We start from the raw sequence: 20,774 nt of genomic DNA, 5'->3' as shown, positions 1-20,774 counted from the left end.
TTGTCTACTTCAATTCCTTTAGCAGAGATTTTATGCCCCAATACAATTCCTTTAGTTACCATGAAATGACATTTTTCCCAATTCAAAACAAGATTTGTCTGAACACATCTTTTGAGGACAGTGTTCAAATTAGCCAAACATCTTTGGAAAGAATTTCCAAAAACTGAGAAATCATCCATGAATACTTCAATGCATTTTTCTAAAAGATCCGCAAAAATTGCCTGCATACACCTCTGAAACGTAGCTGGAGCATTACATAATCCAAAAGGCATCTTTCTATACGCAAAGATACCAAAAGGACAAGTAAAAGCCGTCTTCTCCTGGTCTTTTGGATCCACCACAATTTGATTATATCCAGAATATCCATCTAGAAAACAATAGAAAGCCTGCCCTGATAACCTTTCTAGCATCTGATCCATGAAAGGAAGAGGAAAATGATCTTTCCTAGTAGCTTTATTCAGCTTCCTGTAATCAATGCACATACGCCAACCAGTAACTGTCCGAGTAGGAATAAGTTCATTCTTATCATTATAAATTACTGTCATCCCACCTTTCTTTGGAACCACCTGTACTGGACTCACCCATTCACTATCAGAGATTGGATAGATGATACCAGCTTCTAACAGTTTCAACACTTCTTTTCTGACAACCTCCTTCATAATAGGATTTAACCTTCTCTGTGGTTGAGCACTTGGTTTATAATCTTCTTCCATAAAAATTTTGTGCATGTAGTAAGTTGGGCTAATACCTTTGAGATCTGATATTGACCACCCAATTGCTTCTTTGTTGGCTTTCAGAATTTCTATCAATTGCTCTTCTTCTTGTAGAGATAAAGAGTTATTGATGATGACTGGCTTTGTTCCATCTTCTTCTAGAAACACATATTTCAGATGTGATGGCAATCTTTTTAATTCTGGTGTCTGTGTTTTGACTGTTTCTTCCTTATCAATTATTTCAAATATTGGATCTTCCTCTGGACTCTTTTTCAATGTTTCCAAGTCCATCAGACATTCATCAATCAATTTCTCTTCTTCTTCATCTAAATCTTCACATGCATCAATGAGAGTTTTTTCCAATGGAGAAATATTTCGCACCATCCTTTCTTGCACCATACAAACTTTGTCAAGTTCATCAAATTGAAAACATGCTTTGTCATCATTTGGATATGTCATGGCCTTGGATACGTCAAAAGTGACTTCTTCATCGTCAACTCTCAATTTAAGCTTACCATTCTCTACATCAATCAAAACTCTAGCAGTCTTCATAAAAGGTCTCCCAAGAATAAGAGGAACATCACTAGTTCCTTCCATCTCCATCACAATAAAATCCACTGGGAATACAAATTTGTCAACCTTCACTAGAACATCTTCAACCACTCCATATGGATACTTAAGAGACCTGTCCGCCAATTGAAGAGCCATTCTGGTTGGTTTAATTTCCAGCCCCTGAATTGTTCTGCACATGGATAGCGGCATTAGATTAATGCTAGCTCCCAAATCAATCAATGCTCTTCCAACTTTCACATCTCCTATGGTGCATGGAATAGTGAAGCTTCCTGGATCTTTAAGTTTAGGAGGTAGTTTCTGTATGATTGCACTGCAGTTGCCTTGTATATTGATAGTTTCCTTCTCAATATACTTGTGTTTCTTTGTAAGGAGTTCCTTCAAAAATTTCGCATATGCTGGCATCTGTTGCAATGCTTCAGAGAATGGTATAGTGATCTCCAACTTCTTAAACAATTCCATGAATCTTTCCAACTGCTTTTCTTTCTCCTTCCTTGAATAACTCTTTGGATAAGGAAGTGGCTTTTCATACTCTTTTTCTTTCTGTCTCTCCTCTCTCTCTTCTCTCTCTTTTTTTTTTCTCTCCTCTCCTCTTCTTCTTTTTCCTTTTTTTCTCTCTCAACTCTTTCTTTCCACTCACATGTTTCTTTTTCACTCTCACTCTCATTTTCTTTCTCTTCTCTTTCTTTTTGTCTCTCCTCTAACACTCTACCACTTCTAGTCACAACAGTTTTACACTCCTTTCCCAGATTATCATGTTTCATCTCGTCAACTATTCTCTCAACATAAACCTCCATTTTTTTAAATGCAACATCCACATTATGACAATAAGACGCATTCGTCTTCAAGAATCTTTGGAAAGTCTCTTCAAGCTTTGTTGTTTTCTCAACTGGAGTAAATTGCATCTGCCATTTTGGTTGTTGCACTTGAACCATTGAGACCTGTTGTATTTCCTATGGTATTTGAGAAAGTTTCATAGTTACTTCTTCAAGCTGTTGAGAGATAATTCTATTTTGAATAAGCAAAGCCTCATTTAATTGTAACAACTCCTTCTGACTAAAATCTCCTTTTTCAATGTTGAGTTCATTGTCATTAGTAGCCATATTTTCAATAATTTCAGTTGCTTCCTCTGGAGTTTTCCATTTAATGTTTCCTCCTGCTGAGGCATGAAGCATCATCTTAGCTTGTGAACCAAGACCTCCAAGGAAAGTTAGGACTACTTCTTCTTCTTTGAAGCCATGCGTGGGTGTTTTTCTTAGCAGACTTTTGTATCTATCCCATGCATGCCCTAGTGATTCTTCCATGCCCTGCTTAAATGAAGATATCTCTTGCTTGCCTTTTGTCACCTTTGATTGTGGAAAGTACTTGTTCAAAAACTTTGTTACCACTGCTTCCCACTCTGTGAAACTTCCTTCTGGAAAAGAGTTCAACCAAAGCTTAGCATTGCCTCCCAATGAGAAAGGAAACAAACTAAGTTTGATTGCTTCGTCTGGCACCCCATTGATTTTCACTGTGTTGCAAATTTCATTAAATGTAGTAAGGTGCTCATATGGGCTTTCATGAGATAACCCATTAAATTGATTACTCTTCACCAGTTGGATTAGTGCTGGTTTGACCTCCATATTGGCTGCATTGATTCTAGGTCTAGCTATGCTGTTAAAGTGTTGAGGTCCAGCTATGTTGGTGTAATCAGCAAGAGTTCTTCTGATATTATTATTCTCCATATTTTCTGTGCTATTGTCAGAACCTTGTGGTGATGGTTGCAACAGAGTTTCCGGAGGAGGGAAAAGTTCTCTAGATGTTCTGATTCTTCTCCTCCGTCTACTGTCTTCTAATCCTTCAAGCAGAGGTTCTGTTGTTTTCTTGCTCCTAGTTCGAATTGCCTCCTGCATACACAAGAACACAAAACCCTAGAAAAGATTTGGTTAGCACAAAAAGATATAAGAGAAGATATAATATTCAGAAAATAAAAAAAAAAATAAAAAACAGAAAAATAAAATAAAAATTCGAAATTTAAAAATAAAATAAAAAAAATAAGTCAAAGATAATCAATAATCACACAAATTAACCAGTTAAACCACGAGTCCCCGGCAACGGCGCCAAAAACTTGATGGACAAATTTATGAACACCAAAATATGATGTCACAAACTTGTTTTCAATCGGCAAGTATGACCGAATCGTTCAAGTAATAAACTTAGTTAGACCAAGTATCGTTCTTCCCAAAGGACTCACGGCCTAGTTTAGTTATGTGATTTCTTAATTAACTAAGACTTACAAATGCATTAATTGGGGTTTAAAATGCAAGACAGAAAATAAATATGTATGCATGAATTTTGATCAATGGCAAAAAGCAAAAGATAAACACTTTCAATGAAATTTATGTATGGATATGTTGTTGGGGGTCAATTTCATCTTATCCACTCTCATATATTTTAGGAATTCAACAATCAAATCATCATTGTTAATGCCACTCTCTAATGTACCTTTCTAGAAGGCTTCTCCCTAATCACGAGTTCATACAATTCCTAGCATTCCTAATGATCAGTTCATAAGTGCAGGAGCTTAACGACAACCAATATAAAATTGGGAGAAATTCCCCGGATCTAGACTTCCCCGTACGTGCCCGTATCGACAAAACCAATAATCATGCATCGAATGAGTTAAACAATGCAAGCATTAAGCAAAGAGGAAAAACCCTAACTAATGATGAAAGAAAGCATAAGTCTCAATTAAAAGATGTAAAAACAGATTCCATATATGAGAGTTTCATAAGATTACATTGATTCCCCAACAAACATACAGAGTTTAGTTCACCATATTCATGGTGAACCTAGATGAATTACAATGAAAGAATGAAAGAATAAACCCTAAAAAGGTGAAGAGGAAGCCTCAGCATCCAAGATCCTCCTTCAAAGGGGTGGAAGAGAGAGTGTTTTCTTCGTTCCAGCCAGAGATGCCTAACCCTAGGAAACCCTAAAGCTTATATATCATTCGTAAATTACAAAAAAGTCAAATCCAAGCCCATTAAAGTGCCGCTCAGCGGTAAAATACCGCTCAGCGGTGAGTGCGTGACTTGTTTTCTCCCCTCAGCGGCCATTTTGCCCCTCAGCGGACCTTATGTGACTTCCAGAGTGTCGCTCAACGGTAAACTACCGCTCAACGGTGAGTGCGTGACTTGTTTTCTCCCCTCAGCGGCCACTTTGCCCCTCAGCGGACCTCCCGCAAGCTTCTGAGTGCCGCTCAGCGGTAAACTGCCGCTGAGCGGTGACTTCGGCTTCTCCTTTTGCACTTTTTATTGTCTTCTCTGATTTCATCTCTCTCCTTCTTCACTTCTTTCACCAAATTCACCTTAAAACCTGCACAAAAACACTGAAATCAAGCATAAACCTGTCCAGCTCTCTTATTTCCAAAAATATAAAGAAAAGCATGATTTCAAGCTAGTTTCTAAGTGTAAAGGTTGCTTTTAGTGTCAATTTTAATCATAAAAATAACAGTTTTTCAACTGTTATCAACTGTCGAACAACATTTTTTCATTTCTGCATAATTGTTGACTGCTCTTTGAGGCAATTTCACAAACAGTTTGTGACATATGCCTAATACTATTTTTTTTTATCCAATTGTTAGCTGATTGTCCTTGCTGTGTGTCCAATCTATTCTAGAACTATTCTTAGGATCCATTTGAAGTGCCACCGTGATTACCAGCTGCTTAATTCATTGATTTTAAAAATTTTTGGAATTCTTGCACATAACCTGTTTGATAAAAGGTTATGTGTTGGTGTCCATCTTTTGGTAATTACCGGCAGTATGAGGAGATACTGTAAGTTCTGAACTGGACTGCTGTGTAGGTGTGTTACGATTCAGACTCCATACATACAAGGAAGCATCAAAGGAAGTAAGGAGAATGATTATACAAGCCAACATGGTAAAGTTGACGGAGTGGTAGAGTGGTGTTGTTGTAGCAAATTTTGCAGCTGACAGCAGATTTTCTTCACGAGAGAGTCACTTTGCAGCTGAGAGAATTGCATGAATCAAGTCTGATTCATTACTTGTTTGAGAGCAACCAAAGCTGCCACGTTAAACTACAGTCTTGTTTCCCCATATTCTGTTGTTTCCCTTGTATTTTGTTTACTTTGTTTTTCCATTCTTGTAAGTTGGCCATTTCAAGCAAGTGAAGTGGAAGAGCTTGATAACAGTTGAAAAACTGTTATTTTCATGCTTAAAAGTGATACTAAAAGCAACCTTTAGACTTAGAAATTAGCTTGAAATCATGCATTTTGTTTATATTTTCAGAAATAAGAGAGCTGGACAGGTTTATGCTTGATTTAAGTGTTTTTGTGCAGGTTTTGAGGTGAATTTGGTGAAAGAAGTGAAGAATAAGAGAGAGGACATTAGAAAAGACAAGAAAGAGTGCAAAAAGGAGAAGTCGAAGGCACCGCTCAGCGGCAAACTACCGCTGAGCGGCACTAAAGAGGTGACGTTGGAACCGCTGAGGGGCAAATGGCCGCTGAGGGGAAGAAAGAAGACGCGTAACCACCGCTGAGCGGTAAATGGCGCTGAGCGGCACTTTTTGGGCTTGGACTTTTATAATCTTTTGTAACTCTAGATTAGTATTTAAGGGCTTGCACGTCCTTTAGTTAGTATCTTTGGCAGAAACGAGGCAAACACTCTCTCTTTCACCCCTTTGAAGGAGGATCTTGGATGCTCAGGCTACCTCTTCCACTTTATTGGGTTTATTCTTTCATACTTTCATTGTTATTCATCTAGGTTCACCATGAATATGGTGAACTAAACCTTGTATGTTTGTTGGGGAATCAATGTAATCTCTTGAAGCTCTCATATATGGAATCTGTTGAGTACATCTTTGAATTAAGACATATGCTTTCTTTCATCATTAGTTAGGGTTTTTCCTCTTTGCTCAATGCTTGCATTGTTTAACTCATTCTAATGCATGATTATTGGTTTTGTTGATACGGACACGTACAGGGAAATCTAGATCCGGGGAATTTCTCCCAATATTTTACTGACAACATTATATTGGTTGCCTTAAGCTCCTGCACTCATGAACTAATCATTAGGAATGCTAGGAATTGTATGAACTATTTGATTAGGGAGAAGCCATCTAGAATGGTACATTAGAGAGTGGCATTAACAATGATGATTTGAATGTTGAATTCCTAAAATATATGAGAGTGGATGAGATGAAATTGACCCCCAACAACATATTCATTCATATATTCCATTGAAAGTGTTTATCTTTTGTCTTTGCCATTGATCAAAATTCATGCATACATGTTTATTTTCTGTCTTGCATTTTAAACTCAAATATTTCGTTTGTAAGTCTTAGTTAATCAAGAAACCACATAACTAAACTAGGCCGTGAGTCCTTTGGGAAGAACGATACTTGGTCTTACCAAGTTTTATTACTTGAACGATTCGGTCATACTTGCCGATTGTGAAACAAGTTTGTGACATCATATTTTGGTGCTTACAAATTTGTCCATCAAGTTTTTGGCGCCGTTGCCGGGGACTCGTGGTTTAACTGGTTAATTTGTGTGATTATTGATTATCTTTGACTTATTTTTTTTATTTTTAATTTAAATTTCGAATTTTTATTTTATCTTATTTTATTTTTCTGTTTATATTTTTTTGTTTGTATTTTATTTGATTTTATTTTATCTTTTTTTTGTTTTCTGTTTTTCTGTTTTCTGTTTTTATTTTCTGGTTTTTTATTTTTCGGTTTTTATTTGATTTTATTTTATCTTTTTAGATTAGATTTTATTTTATTTTATTAGATTTTATCTTTTTATCTTTTTAGGTTAGATTTTATTTTATTCTTATTCTATCTTTTAGGTTAGGTTAGATTTTATTTTATTTTATCTTTTAGATTAGATTTTATTTTTTAGATTAGGTTTTATTCTATTTTATTTGATTCTATCTTCTAAATCTTTTATCTTCTTATATCTTTTCAATCTTTATTTTCTTCTCCTATATCTTTTTGTGCTAACAATTGTTTTTAGGGTTTTGTGCCTAATGTCTGCAGAATGCAATTTGGTCAAGAGTTTAACTATAGGGGCACTCAATTCTACCAAAGTAATCTCAACCAATGGTGGGAACCTCACTCAAGCATGGATCAAAGCCAATTTTGGCAAGCTGCTGGACAATTTGAGAACCAACCACAACAACAATGGCAGCAACAACCCTTTCTATCAGGAAGTTTGGATAGGTTGGAGGACACCCTTCAACGATTTTTGAAAAATTCCGACTCTACTCAGAAAAGCATTGAAGAATCATGTAAAAGAATGGAGATGCAACTTCGTCACATTAGTCAGATATTAAATGATGATGTTAATACTGATGTTAACCTTAAGGAGGAAGGGCAAGTCATTATCACTGAAAGTGACAAGATTCTTGATGAGGAAAAATTAGAGGGAGATGAGGAAAGGGTAGAGAGAAAAGAGAAAGAAGAGTTGAGTGAGAAAGATAAAGATGAAGAAAAAGAAAAAGAATTGGTTGAGAGAAAAGAGAGAAAGAAAATTTGTGTGAAGATAAAGAAGTTGAGGAGAAAAAGAGAAAGGAAGAAAAAAATAAAAGAAGAGAAAAAGAGAAAATTTAGGGAGAAAAAGAAGATGAGAGGAAAGAAGAAGAAATCACATGAAAAATCACATCCTCATCTAAAGAAGAATCATAGGAAGGAAAAGAAATTTAAGTGCTTTATGGAAATCTTCAAGAAATTGGAGATTAAAGTTCCTATGATTGAGACATTGCAACAGGTTCCTGGTTTGATCAAATTTCTGAAGAAGTTCAGTAGGAAGAAGAAGAAAAAGAAGAAGGAACTTGAGCTTTACTGGGTCAAGCTAGTGACGTTAAAGAAGCGCTTGCTGGGAGGCAACCCAGTAGATTTACAAACTTTTGATTTGGTTTTATAATTTGTAATTTGTGAACATTATTCTGGACATTATTTTGTTGGATTTAGGATCTACTGAAGGATGCTAGGTGGTTAAGTATCTACTGAAGGATACTAAGTTTGTAACACCTACTGATGGGTGTTGGTGAGAAGATTTTGCACCTACTGATGGGTGCTGGTAAGTTTGAAACACCTACTGATGGGTGTTGGTGGATTTTGGGTCAGGCTCGTGACGTTAAACAAGCGCTACCTGGGAGGCAACCCAGTTGATTGATTGTTTTCTGTTTGTTTATTTTTAGGATTTGCATAAGCATTTTTAACATTGAATTGCAGGGAACCTATGAGGGGTATGCTAGGAAGGCACGTAGGTCAAGAAAAGAAGGAGAAGGGCACATCAAGAAAGTGCCGCTGAGCGGCAATTACCGCTGAGCGGTACTATCGCAGATGGGCTTAAGTTCCCCTTAGTGGAACCCGAGCCCATTGGGGTATTTTTAAACCCTAAGCTACGCGTTTTTACATTCTTTCAAGCTCTTCTCTGCACTAAGACTCCCACATATCTCCTCTTAGGTTTCCCACATCTTTTCACTCTTCCCTCTTAAGAAAATCTCTCTTCTATTCACTTTTTCACTAGTGTGCCATCAAAGTTTGGGGTTGGAAGAGAGCATTCTAGTTTGAAGGCATTCTCATTGCATCTAGTATCTCCACCCAAGTAAGTAAAATGCATTTTGTTCATTCTAGGGTTCTTGAATTTGAATGTGATTGTCAAAGCATGAATATTTAGGGGTTTTGATTTCTATGCATGATTTGATGATATATTTGATGTTTGAACCGATTAAACTGCTTGATTATGAACTGGAAAACTGAAAATTGCATTTGGGTGGAGTTAGGACAGTTTAAAAACGAGATTTGCAAAAATCTGCAGATCACCGCTGAGCGGCATTTACCGCTGAGCGGCACTCTGCCAGATTTGCTTTTTCTGGTTTGTTGCGTGTTTGAATGTGGCACTGGTGGCGCTGAGGGGAAATTCTGGCCCTCAGCGGTGGTTTAGCTTCAAAAGGAGTTTTGTTTTGTGTTTACTAATGATTAACATCATGTTCTGTGGTTTTGGATTTATGTTTGAATGCAGGAATGGCATCCTCTTCAGGAAAGAGATTGAAAACCATGGCAACCAAGAGAAAGGAAAAGGAACCAGAGCAGTCCCATAATGGCAGGTTCCTCTCTAGGAAACATGTGAAGCACTTTAGGGTGGTTCAGGACAGGAGACTTCTAATGGAGAGAAAGGTTGGAATGATACCTAACTTTGCTCCTCAATTTGGAGAGCAAGTGTTAGGGAATGATTGGGGGAAGCTAGCCACTTATCCATCACCTGCCAACATAGCTGTGGTGAAAGAATTCTACACCAATGCAAAGAAGATTGGTGATTATCCAGCTGAGAATTATTTGGGCTATGTTAGAGGCCATGCTATCAGGTATGATCCTGACTCCATCAATAACTTTCTGGATACTGTGTGGGCTGGTGAGCAATGCCAGTTTGCTCTTAGCATGGAGGAAGGTGCTGACTTTGAGGATGTTGAGAGAGTATTGTGCATACCTGGAGGACACTTCCAAAGGAATAGATCTGGCTCAGTGGTTAATATTAGGAGGACAGATTTGACTCCTCTTGCAAAGTATTGGATGGCATTTTCTCATGCCAACATTCAGCCATGTTCACATGTGTCAGATATTACTCTCAGCAGGGCACTCTTCATCTACTGTGCTATCAGAAACTTGAATGTTAATATTGGGCAGGTGATAGCTGATGAGATTAGTGTGTGTGCTAACACCTCAAACAACAAAGCACCACTAGGACATCCTTCTTTGATCACTCACCTTTGCAAGCTAGCTGGGGTGGACACTTCTGTTCCACCATTTGAGAGGCCAAGAAAAGCTATAGATGAGGCCTATTACAGACAGTACTGTGGAGGTGAGGAGGCAGCCCAGCCAGTGCCACCACGCCAGGCTCGTAGAGAGAGAAGGCCAGCACAGAGCAGGACTTCTGCTGATACTCATGAGGCAGAACCATTCCAGATGAGGGACATGTATATGTCTCTTATAGGTGCTCAGTTGCAGTCCATCCACAGAGGGCAGGTGGCCACGGCTGAGATGATAGTGGGGATGTATGATACCCCTCCAGCACACAGGTGGACTATGGATGAATTCCATAATGTGGTAGCTTGGCCAGAAGAACCATGGCATGGAGGAGCTGAAGCAGCTGAAGCTTCAGCTCGAGACATGGATGAAGATGAAGCTGAGGAGGAGGATGCATTTGATGAAGATGATGATGAAGAGGAAGAGGAAGATACAGAGAGCTCGGACTGATGAGGAGCTGAGATAGCATTTACTGATGAATGCTATCATATGATTATGCTTTTGTGGTTTAAGTTTTCTGAACTTATTTGTTTTTGTTTTTAGATTAGGGTTTGATGTACTCTATTGAACACCTGGTTTGTTATGATGGTTTGCTATTAACTTTGATTGTGTGATAAGTAATGCTTGATGATGCTTATTGATTGATTGATGTTGAGATGATGTGCACATTAAAATGCTTATACAGGTGATTCACAAGCTTTGTGAACAAATGCATAATATCATGATTGTGATTGTGAAATTAAGCAGGATGTGTATGTCAAATGTGAATGAGCTTATATGTGAGGTTTTGAGCTCCAGAGTTGTTATTATTAAATGCTATTACTTTGAAAGCATGAATGACTTTGCCCAGGTTTTCTATGATTGAATCAATTGCTTGTTTTGCATCATATGATCAAAGGCCGTGTTTTTGAAACCCTTTTTATTGGCCAAATTCATAAAGTTAGCTTTCTAAAAGAGAACACGTTGTGTTCTATCCTTTGAACCCTTAGCCTTAAACATACACTGAACACCCTTGATTGAAAATCTTTACCTTGAGTTAAGTAGAAGATCTTGTGTGGTATTGTTAAATGTTCAAGTTTGGGGTTATTGGGGAAACATGAAAAAGGAAAAGCATTGAGCTAAGAGCTAAAAGTAAAAATATGCAAAGAAAAAGCAAAGAAAAGAAAAAGAAGCAAAGCTCAATGCAAATGCAAAAGAAAATTCAAAGGCAAGTTGGGAAGAATAAGAATGATTGTGTTGTTATGATTCTCTTAACTCAAGGATTTTGTGATCCAGAAAAACCAATTTTCTTGTTAGCCCAGCCACATTATAAGCCATTGAAAAGTCCTTGTGATGATGCATGCTTGTGAATGTATTTGATTGTGGTTAAATGAAAGGCAAAGTTGATTCATGTGACATTGTGATAGTGGAGTGAATGAGTGAAACACTTTACCTCTTATACACTTGTGTGTTGAGTGAAACACTTTACCTAGTGAGGAAAGATTCCATAAGCACATGAACATCCATGCTTAATTGATTGATCATTCATGAAAAATAGCATTTGTTGGAACTTAAATGACTTTGTGAACACTAAAGCATGTGCACATCTTGAATTAACTCTTGGTCATAAGTTTGAGTGAAGTTATTACTTATCTTGAAAAGAGGATTTTGAATGAGTGAACCATCATATGAATTGATTGGAGATGGAGTTACATTTTGTTTGCTTGAGGACAAGCAAAGTTCTAAGTTTGGGGTTGTGATAACAGTTGAAAAACTGTTATTTTCATGCTTAAAAGTGATACTAAAAGCAACCTTTAGACTTAGAAATTAGCTTGAAATCATGCATTTTGTTTATATTTTCAGAAATAAGAGAGCTGGACAGGTTTATGCTTGATTTAAGTGTTTTTGTGCAGGTTTTGAGGTGAATTTGGTGAAAGAAGTGAAGAATAAGAGAGAGGACATTAGAAAAGACAAGAAAGAGTGCAAAAAGGAGAAGTCGAAGGCACCGCTCAGCGGCAAACTACCGCTGAGCGGCACTAAAGAGGTGACGTTGGAACCGCTGAGGGGCAAATGGCCGCTGAGGGGAAGAAAGAAGACGTGTAACCACCGCTGAGCGGTAAATGGCGCTGAGCGGCACTTTTTGGGCTTGGACTTTTATAATCTTTTGTAACTCTAGATTAGTATTTAAGGGCTTGCACGTCCTTTAGTTAGTATCTTTGGCAGAAACGAGGCAAACACTCTCTCTTTCACCCCTTTGAAGGAGGATCTTGGATGCTCAGGCTACCTCTTCCACTTTATTGGGTTTATTCTTTCATACTTTCATTGTTATTCATCTAGGTTCACCATGAATATGGTGAACTAAACCTTGTATGTTTGTTGGGGAATCAATGTAATCTCTTGAAGCTCTCATATATGGAATCTGTTGAGTACATCTTTGAATTAAGACATATGCTTTCTTTCATCATTAGTTAGGGTTTTTCCTCTTTGCTCAATGCTTGCATTGTTTAACTCATTCTAATGCATGATTATTGGTTTTGTTGATACGGACACGTACAGGGAAATCTAGATCCGGGGAATTTCTCCCAATATTTTACTGACAACATTATATTGGTTGCCTTAAGCTCCTGCACTCATGAACTAATCATTAGGAATGCTAGGAATTGTATGAACTATTTGATTAGGGAGAAGCCATCTAGAATGGTACATTAGAGAGTGGCATTAACAATGATGATTTGAATGTTGAATTCCTAAAATATATGAGAGTGGATGAGATGAAATTGACCCCCAACAACATATTCATTCATATATTCCATTGAAAGTGTTTATCTTTTGTCTTTGCCATTGATCAAAATTCATGCATACATGTTTATTTTCTGTCTTGCATTTTAAACTCAAATATTTCGTTTGTAAGTCTTAGTTAATCAAGAAACCACATAACTAAACTAGGCCGTGAGTCCTTTGGGAAGAACGATACTTGGTCTTACCAAGTTTTATTACTTGAACGATTCGGTCATACTTGCCGATTGTGAAACAAGTTTGTGACATCATATTTTGGTGCTTACAAATTTGTCCATCAGAGCTCATAAGTGTTCTTCCCTCATTTGCTAACTTGACTTAAAGTCTCATCATTTTAAAATTGGTAGACGGTGAGTGTGTCTTAGATCCAAAAAAATCTAAGCCTCACCTAGGAGACCTCACCTTTAATTTCGTTTTAATTTTGCAAGTTTCGTATAGGAAGTCTTAGAGTCCGACTTTAGAGTCTAAGGTTTTCTTTCTTTGTGTTTGTTTTGTCTCCATATATTTAGTGAATTTAGAAGTGATTTTGATTTAAAGACTTTTAGTAAGTAACTAAGGATATATTTGGCAAGGCAAGACTTGGTACTTAAGCGACCTACAAGGTCCACCTCTCTTATCTGGAATATTGTCCTCAAGTGAACTCTCTTAGTCTTTACTTCAAGAAAATTTTTTAGTTCATAAAATGTCTGGAAGACATTCCCCTAGAATTAATGAGGAGCCTAAAGAACAATTTTGTTTTCAAACTCTTGTCAATCAACTCAAAGAAATTGAAAGGAAAATAGGGCAAGAAAAGATTCAAAGAGAATTGCACAATGCCATGGTTACTAATGAGTTGAAAATGCTAAGAGATGAACAAGTTCAATATAGGGAGAGAAGTATGAGTGGAGAATCCCAAAGTGAGCAAGAAAACTTAAGAGTAGGAGATTACTATCCTTCTTCATCAAGAAGGCATAGGCGTGACTATGAAAATCCTCCTCCTCCTCCTAAGGAAGTCAATGTGGTATTGCCTCATTTTCATGGGAAAGATAACATTGAGCTTACCTTGACTGGGAAATGAAAGTAGAGCAAAATTTGCCTGTCAACAAGTGTCGGAGGAAAGGAAAGTCTCTCTAGCTACCCTTAGTTTTCAAGGGTATGCAATGTATTGGTGGACTGCTTTAGTCAAAGAGAGACTGAGACAACAACTTCCTCCCATTAAATATTGGAATGAACTCACAGCTGCTCTCAAGAAAAGGCACATTCCCTCTTACTATAAAAGGGAACTTATGGATAAGCTCCAAAGGTTGCAACAAAAGTCTATGTCTGTTGAAGGCTATAGACAACAAATGGAGCTATACATAATGAGAGCAAGAATCACAAAGGCAGAAGAAACTACTTTAGCTAGATTTTTGAGTGGGTTAAATTTGGACATAAGGGATAAAGATGAACTTCTACCTTATAGAGATTTGAATGAACTTGTTCAAATGTGTATAAAGGTAGAACAACAAAATCAGCGGAAAATTTCTGCCAAAAGATTTCAGTCTCCCCTTGAGCCGAAATTTACTAAAGCAAAAGAACCCCTCAAACCTCTAGCCAAAATAGTTAAAAATCCAAACAAAGAGTCATCTTCACACACTCGCACAAGTGATATAAAGTGTTTCAAGTGTTTAGGTAGGGGTCATATAGCTGCTCAATGTCCTACTAAAAGAACCATTCTTTTAAAGGGAGAGGACATCTATAGCAATGAAAGTGAATCCCCCACCAGTGATAGTGAGAGTGAAACGGAAAAAGAAGAGGAAGTGTTTGCGGATGATTGTCAACTTCTCATGGTGAGAAGGGTGCTTAGCAGTCAACCAAGTCTGGAACAACTATCACAAAGAGAGAACATCTTTCATACAAGGTGTAAAATTCAAGAGAACTATTGTTCTCTCATTATTGATAGTGGTTCTTGCTGCAATTGTTGTAGTACCAGACTAGTTGACAAGCTGAATCTTGCTGTAATACCCCATCCTAAACCTTATAGACTTCATTGGCTAAATAAAGATGGGGACATTACAGTCAAGAATCAAGTTAAAGTGGCTCTATCCATAGGGAACTTCAAAGATGAAGTTATTTCTGATGTAGTTCCTATGGAAGCTTGCCATGTGCTATTGGGAAGATCATGGCAATTTGATCATAACACTATACACCATAGTCTTACCAATACCATAAGTGTGCACAAACAAGACAAGAAATTTGTGCTTCAACCTTTGACACCTACTCAAGTGGCACAAGATCAAGCACAAATGAAGTCCGCTAGGGATCAGGAAAAGAAACAGAAAAAGAAAAAAATTCCAAAACAAAAGAGCGGAGTAGTCCTTAGGGAAGAAAGAGAGGTGATAGAGTCCAGTGTTCCTTCCCACAAGGTCATTCAACATGAAGTTCTTTTAAATAAAAAGACTTTAAACAATACACTTCAAGTTGAGCACCCTTCTTACCTTCTTCTTTGCCAAGGAACACTCACCTGCACATCTAGTGAGTCTCAGACTACTACTCTTTCTCTTTCAATACAAAAACTTTTGAAGGAATTTGATGATCTATTTCCCAAAGAAATTCCAAATGGGCTTCCACCATTAAGAGGAATAGAACATCAAATTGACTTCATTCCAGGGGCAACTCTTCCTAATAGGCCTGCCTATAGGACTAATCCCCAAGAAACCAAAGAGATTGAGTCACAAGTCCAAGAATTACTAGATAAGGGTTTGGTTCAAAAGAGCTTAAGCCCCTGTGCTGTTGATAACAGTTGAAAAACTGTTATTTTCATGCTTAAAATTGACACAAAAAGCAACCTTTACACTTAGAAACTAGCTTGAAATCATGCTTTTATCCATATTTTCAGAAATAAGAGAGCTGGACAGGTTTATGCTTGATTTCAGTGTTTTTGTGCAGGTTTTAAGGTGAATTTAGTGAAAGAAGTGAAGAAGGAGAGAGATGGAATCAGAAAAGTCAACCAGAAACCAGAAAAGTCAACTAGTCAACCAGAAAAGTCAACCAGTCAACCAAAAAGTCAACCAGTCAACCAGTCAACTAGAAAAGTCAACCAGTCAACCAATCAACCAGAATACGAAAAAAGTCAACCAGACGAGTTTTGGGCCAGTTTTATGCGATTTTATGATCTGTTTGGGCCTGAACCCGTTTTCTATTATTTTTATGTCCTATTTAAAGACCTATAGATGTCTTAGGGTTGGTATCTTTGGTAGAAACAAAGTAAACACTCTCTCTTCCACCCCTTTGAAGGAGGATCTTGGATGCTCAGGCTACCTCTTCACCTTTCTAGGGTTTTATCTTTCATTCTTTCATTATTGTTCATCTAGGTTCACCATGAATATGGTGAAGTAAACCTTGTATGTTTGTTGGGGAATCAATGTAATCTTTTGAAGCTCTCATATATGGAATTTGTGCTTGCATCTTAATCTAAGATTTATGCTTTCCTTCATCATTAGTTAGGGTTTTTCCTCTTTGCCTAATGCTTGCTTTGTTTAACTCATTCAATGCATGATTATTGATTTTGTCGATATGGGAACGTACGGGGAAGTCTAGATCCGGGGAATTACTCCCAATATTATATTGGTTGTCGTTAAGCTCCTGTGCTAAGAGAACTAATTATTAGGAATGCTAGGAATCGTATGAACTCGTAATTAGGGATAGGCCTTCTTGACAAGGTAATTTAGAGAGTGGCATTAACAATGATGATTTGAATGTTGAATTCCTAAAATATATGAGAGTGGATAAGATGAAATTGACCCCCAACAACATATTCATATAAATATTTCATTGAAAGTGCTTGTCTTTTGCTTTTGCCATTGATCAAAACCTCATGCATACATGTTTATTTTCGTCTTTTGCATAGTACAATCCAATTATTTTGTTCTTAAGTCTTAGCTAATCAACAAATCACATAACTAAACTAGGCCGTGAGTCCTTTGGGAGAACGATACTTGGTCTTACCGAGTTTATTACTTGAAACGATTCGGTCATACTTGCCGATTGTTAAAGAAAAGGTGTAAAAACAAATTCCATATATGAGAGCTTCAAAAGATTACATTGATTCCCCAACAAACATACAGAGTTTAGTTCACCATATTCATGGTGAACCTAGATGAATAACAATGAAAGAATGAAAGATAAAACCCTAAAAAGGTGAAGAGGAAGCCTCAACATCCAAGATCCTCCTTCAAAGGGGTGGAAGAGAGAGTGTTTGCTTCGTTCCAGCCAAAGATACCTAACCCTAGGAAACCCTAAAGCTTATATATTATTCGTAAATTACAGAAAATTAGGTCCAAGCCCATAAAAGTGCCGCTCAGCGGTAAAGTACCGCTCAGCGGTAAGTGCGTGAGTCGTTTCTTCCCCTCAGCGGCCATTTTGCCCCTCAGCGGACCTCCCGTAAGCTCCTGAGTGCCGCTCAGCGGTAAACTGCCGCTGAGCGGTGACTTCGGCTTCTCCTTTTGCACTTTTTGATGTCTTTTCTGATTTCATCTCTCTCCTTCTTCACTTCTTTCACTAAATTCACCTTAAAACCTGCACAAAAACACTGAAATCAAGCATAAACCTGTCCAGCTCTCTTATTTATGAAAATATGAAGAAAAGCATGATTTCAAGCTAGTTTTTAAGTGTAAAGGTTGCTTTTAGTGTCAATTTTAATCGTGAAAATAACAGTTTTTCAACTGTTATCACAACCCCAAACTTAGAACTTTGCTTGTCCTCAAGCAAACAAGATGTAACTCACTCTTCAACCTATTCATATGATGGTTCACTCATTCAAAAATCCTCTTTTTAGATAAGTAAAAACTTCAATCAAACTTATGACCAAGAGTTCAATCAAGATGTGCACATGCTTTAGTGTTTCACAAAATCAGTTAATACCCAACAAATGCTCTTTTTCTTTTCTTTTCTTTTTTTCTTCTTTGCATATTCTTACTTTTTAGCTCTTAGCTCAATGCTTTTCCTTTTTCATGTTTTCCTAACAACCCCAAACTTGAACATTTAACAATACCACAAAATATTTTCTACTTAACTCAAGGTAAAGATTTTCAATCAAGGGTTTCAGTGTATGTTCAAGGCTAAGGGTTCAAAGGATAGAACACTAAGTGTTCTCTTTTAGTGGGCTAACTTTATGAATTTGGCCAATAAAAAGGGTTCCAACAAACGGCCTTGATCATATGTTACAAAACAAGCAATTGATTCAATCATAGAAAACCTGGGCAAAGTCATTCATGCTTTCAAAGTAATAGCATTTAACAATAACAACTCTGGAGCTCAAAACCTCACATATAAGCTCATTCACATTTGACATACACATCCTGCTTAATTTCACAATCACAATCATAATATCATGCATTTGTTCACAAAGCTTGTGAACCACCTGTATAAGCATTTTAATGTGCACATCATCTCAACATCAATCAATCAATCAGCATCATCAAGCATTACTTATCAAACAATCACAGCTAATAGCAAACCATCATAACAAACCAGGTGTTCAATAGAGTACATCAAACTCTAATCTAAAAACAAAAACAAATAAGTTCAAAAAACTTAAACCACAAAAGCATAATCATATGATAGCATTTATCAGTAAATGCTATCTCAGCTCCTCATCAGTTTGAGCTGTCCTCTGTATCTTCTTCTTCTTCCTCATCTTCATCATCTTCAAATGCATCATCATCATCAGCTTCATCTTCTTCCATCTCTCTAGCTGAAGCTTCAGCTGCTCCAGCTCCTCCTCCATGCACTGGTTCCTTTGGCCAAGCTACCACATTATGGAATTCATCCATAGTCGACCTGTGGGCTGGAGGTGTATCATACATCCCCACAATCATCTCAGTAGTGGCCACCTGCCCTCTGTGAATGGACTGCAACTGAGCACCTATAAGAGACATATACATGTCCCTCATCTGGAATGGTTCTGCTTCATGTGTCTCAGCAGATGTCTAGCTCTGTGCTGGCCCTCTCTCTCTACGAGCACGGCGTGGTGTAACTGGCTGAGCTACTTCCTCACCTCCACAGTACTGCCTGTAATAAGCCTCATCAATAGCTTTTCTTGGCCTCTCAAATGGTGGAGCAGAAGTGTCCACCCCAGCTATCTTGCAAAGGTGCGTGATCAAAGAGGGATGTCCTAGTGGTGCTTTGTTGTTTGAGGTATTGGCGCACATACTAATCTCATCAGCTATCACCTGCCCAATATTAACATTCAAGTTTCTGATAGCACAGTAAATGAATAGTGCCCTGCTGAGAGTAATATCTGACACATGTGAACATGGCTGAATGTTGGCATGAGAAAACGTCATCCAATACTTTGCAAGAGGAGTCAAATCCGTCCTCCTAATGTTAACCACTGAGCCAGATCGATTCCTTTGGAAGTGTCCTCCAGGTATACACAGTACTCTCTCCACATCCTCATAATCAGCACCTTCCTCCATGCAGAGAGCAAACTGGCACTGCTCACCAGCCCATACAGTGTCTAGGAAGTTATTAATAGAATCAGGATCATACCTGATAGCATGGCCTCTGACATAGCCCAAATAATTCTCAACTGGATAATCACCAATCTTCTTAGCATTGGTGTAAAATTCCTTTACCACAGTTATGTTGGCAGGTGCAGGATAAATGGCTAGCTTTCCCAAGTCATTCCCTAACACTTGCTCTCCAAATTGAGGAGCAAAGTTAGGTATCATTCCAACCTTTCTCTCCATCAGAAGTCTCCTGTCCTGAACCACCCTAAAGTGCTTCTCATGTTTTCTAGAGAGGAACCTGCTAGAGTGGGGTTGCTCTGGTTCCTTTTCCTTTCTCTTGGTTGCCATGGTTTTCAATCTTTTTCCTGAAGAGGATGCCATTCCTACATTCAAACACAAATACAAAACCACAGAACATGATGTTAATCATTAGTAAAACACAGAACACAACTCCTTTCGAAGCTAAACCACCGCTGAGGGCCAGAGTTTCCCCTCAGCGCCACCAGTGCCACATTCCAACACGCAAAAATTCAGAAAAACCAAATCTGGTAGAGTGCCGCTCAGCGGCAGTTTACCCCTCAGCGGTAACTCTGCAGATTTTTGAAAATCTTGTTTTAAAGCTGTCCTAACTCCACCCAAATGCAATTTTCAGTTTTCCAGTTCATAATCATGCAGTTTAATCGGTTCAAACATCAAATATATCATCAAATCATGCATAGAAATCAAAACCCCTAAATATTCATGCTTTGACAATCACATTCAAAATCAAAAACCCTAGAATGAACAAACTGCATTTTACTTACTTGGGTGGAGATACTAGATGCAATGAGAATGTTTCCAATCTAAGATACTCTCTTCCAACCCCAAACTTGAATGGAACACTAGTGAAAAAAGTGAGTGGAAGAGAAATTTTCTTAAGAGGAAAGAGTGAAAAGATGTGGAAAACCTTGGAGAAGGTATATGGAAGTGTATGTGCAGAGAAAAGCCTGAAAGTATGAGAACTTGCGCAGCTTAGGGTTTAAAAATACCCTAATGGGCTCGGGTCCCGCTAAGGGGAACTAAAACCCATTCTGCGAGAGTACCGCTCAACGGTAAATTACCGCTCAGCGGCACTTTCGTGATGTGCTCTTCTCCTTCTTTTCTTAACCTACATGCCTCCCATACATGCCCCTCACTGGTTCCCTGCAAGTCAATGTTTAAAATGCTTATGCAAACCCTCACTAAAATAAACAAACAAAAATATTCAATCAACTGGGTTGCCTCCCAGGTAGCGCTTGTTTAACGTCACCAGCCTGACCCAAAATCCACCAACACCCATCAGTAGGTGTTACAAACATAGTATCCTTCAGTAGATACTTAACCACCTAGCATCCTTCAGTAGATGCTATCTCCAACAAAATAATTACAAAAATAATGTTCACAAATTAAAAATT

The 20,774-nt window shown here is 37.8% G+C and overlaps 1 pseudogene; it reads left to right on the top strand.

Moving 5' to 3' along the window:
• The first annotated feature begins 13,688 nt into the window (after positions 1-13,688).
• Positions 13,689-20,774, top strand: part of LOC148196546 (uncharacterized) — a 57,521-nt pseudogene continuing 50,435 nt past the window's right edge.

The sequence above is a fragment of the Vigna umbellata genome, chromosome 6 (assembly GCF_029865625.1).
Source record: "Vigna umbellata cultivar VRB3 chromosome 6, Vumbellata_1.0, whole genome shotgun sequence".
Lineage (NCBI taxonomy): Eukaryota > Viridiplantae > Streptophyta > Magnoliopsida > Fabales > Fabaceae > Vigna > Vigna umbellata.
The sequence above is the reverse complement of the archived record's forward strand: the minus strand, read 5'-3'. Positions and strand labels throughout refer to the sequence as shown.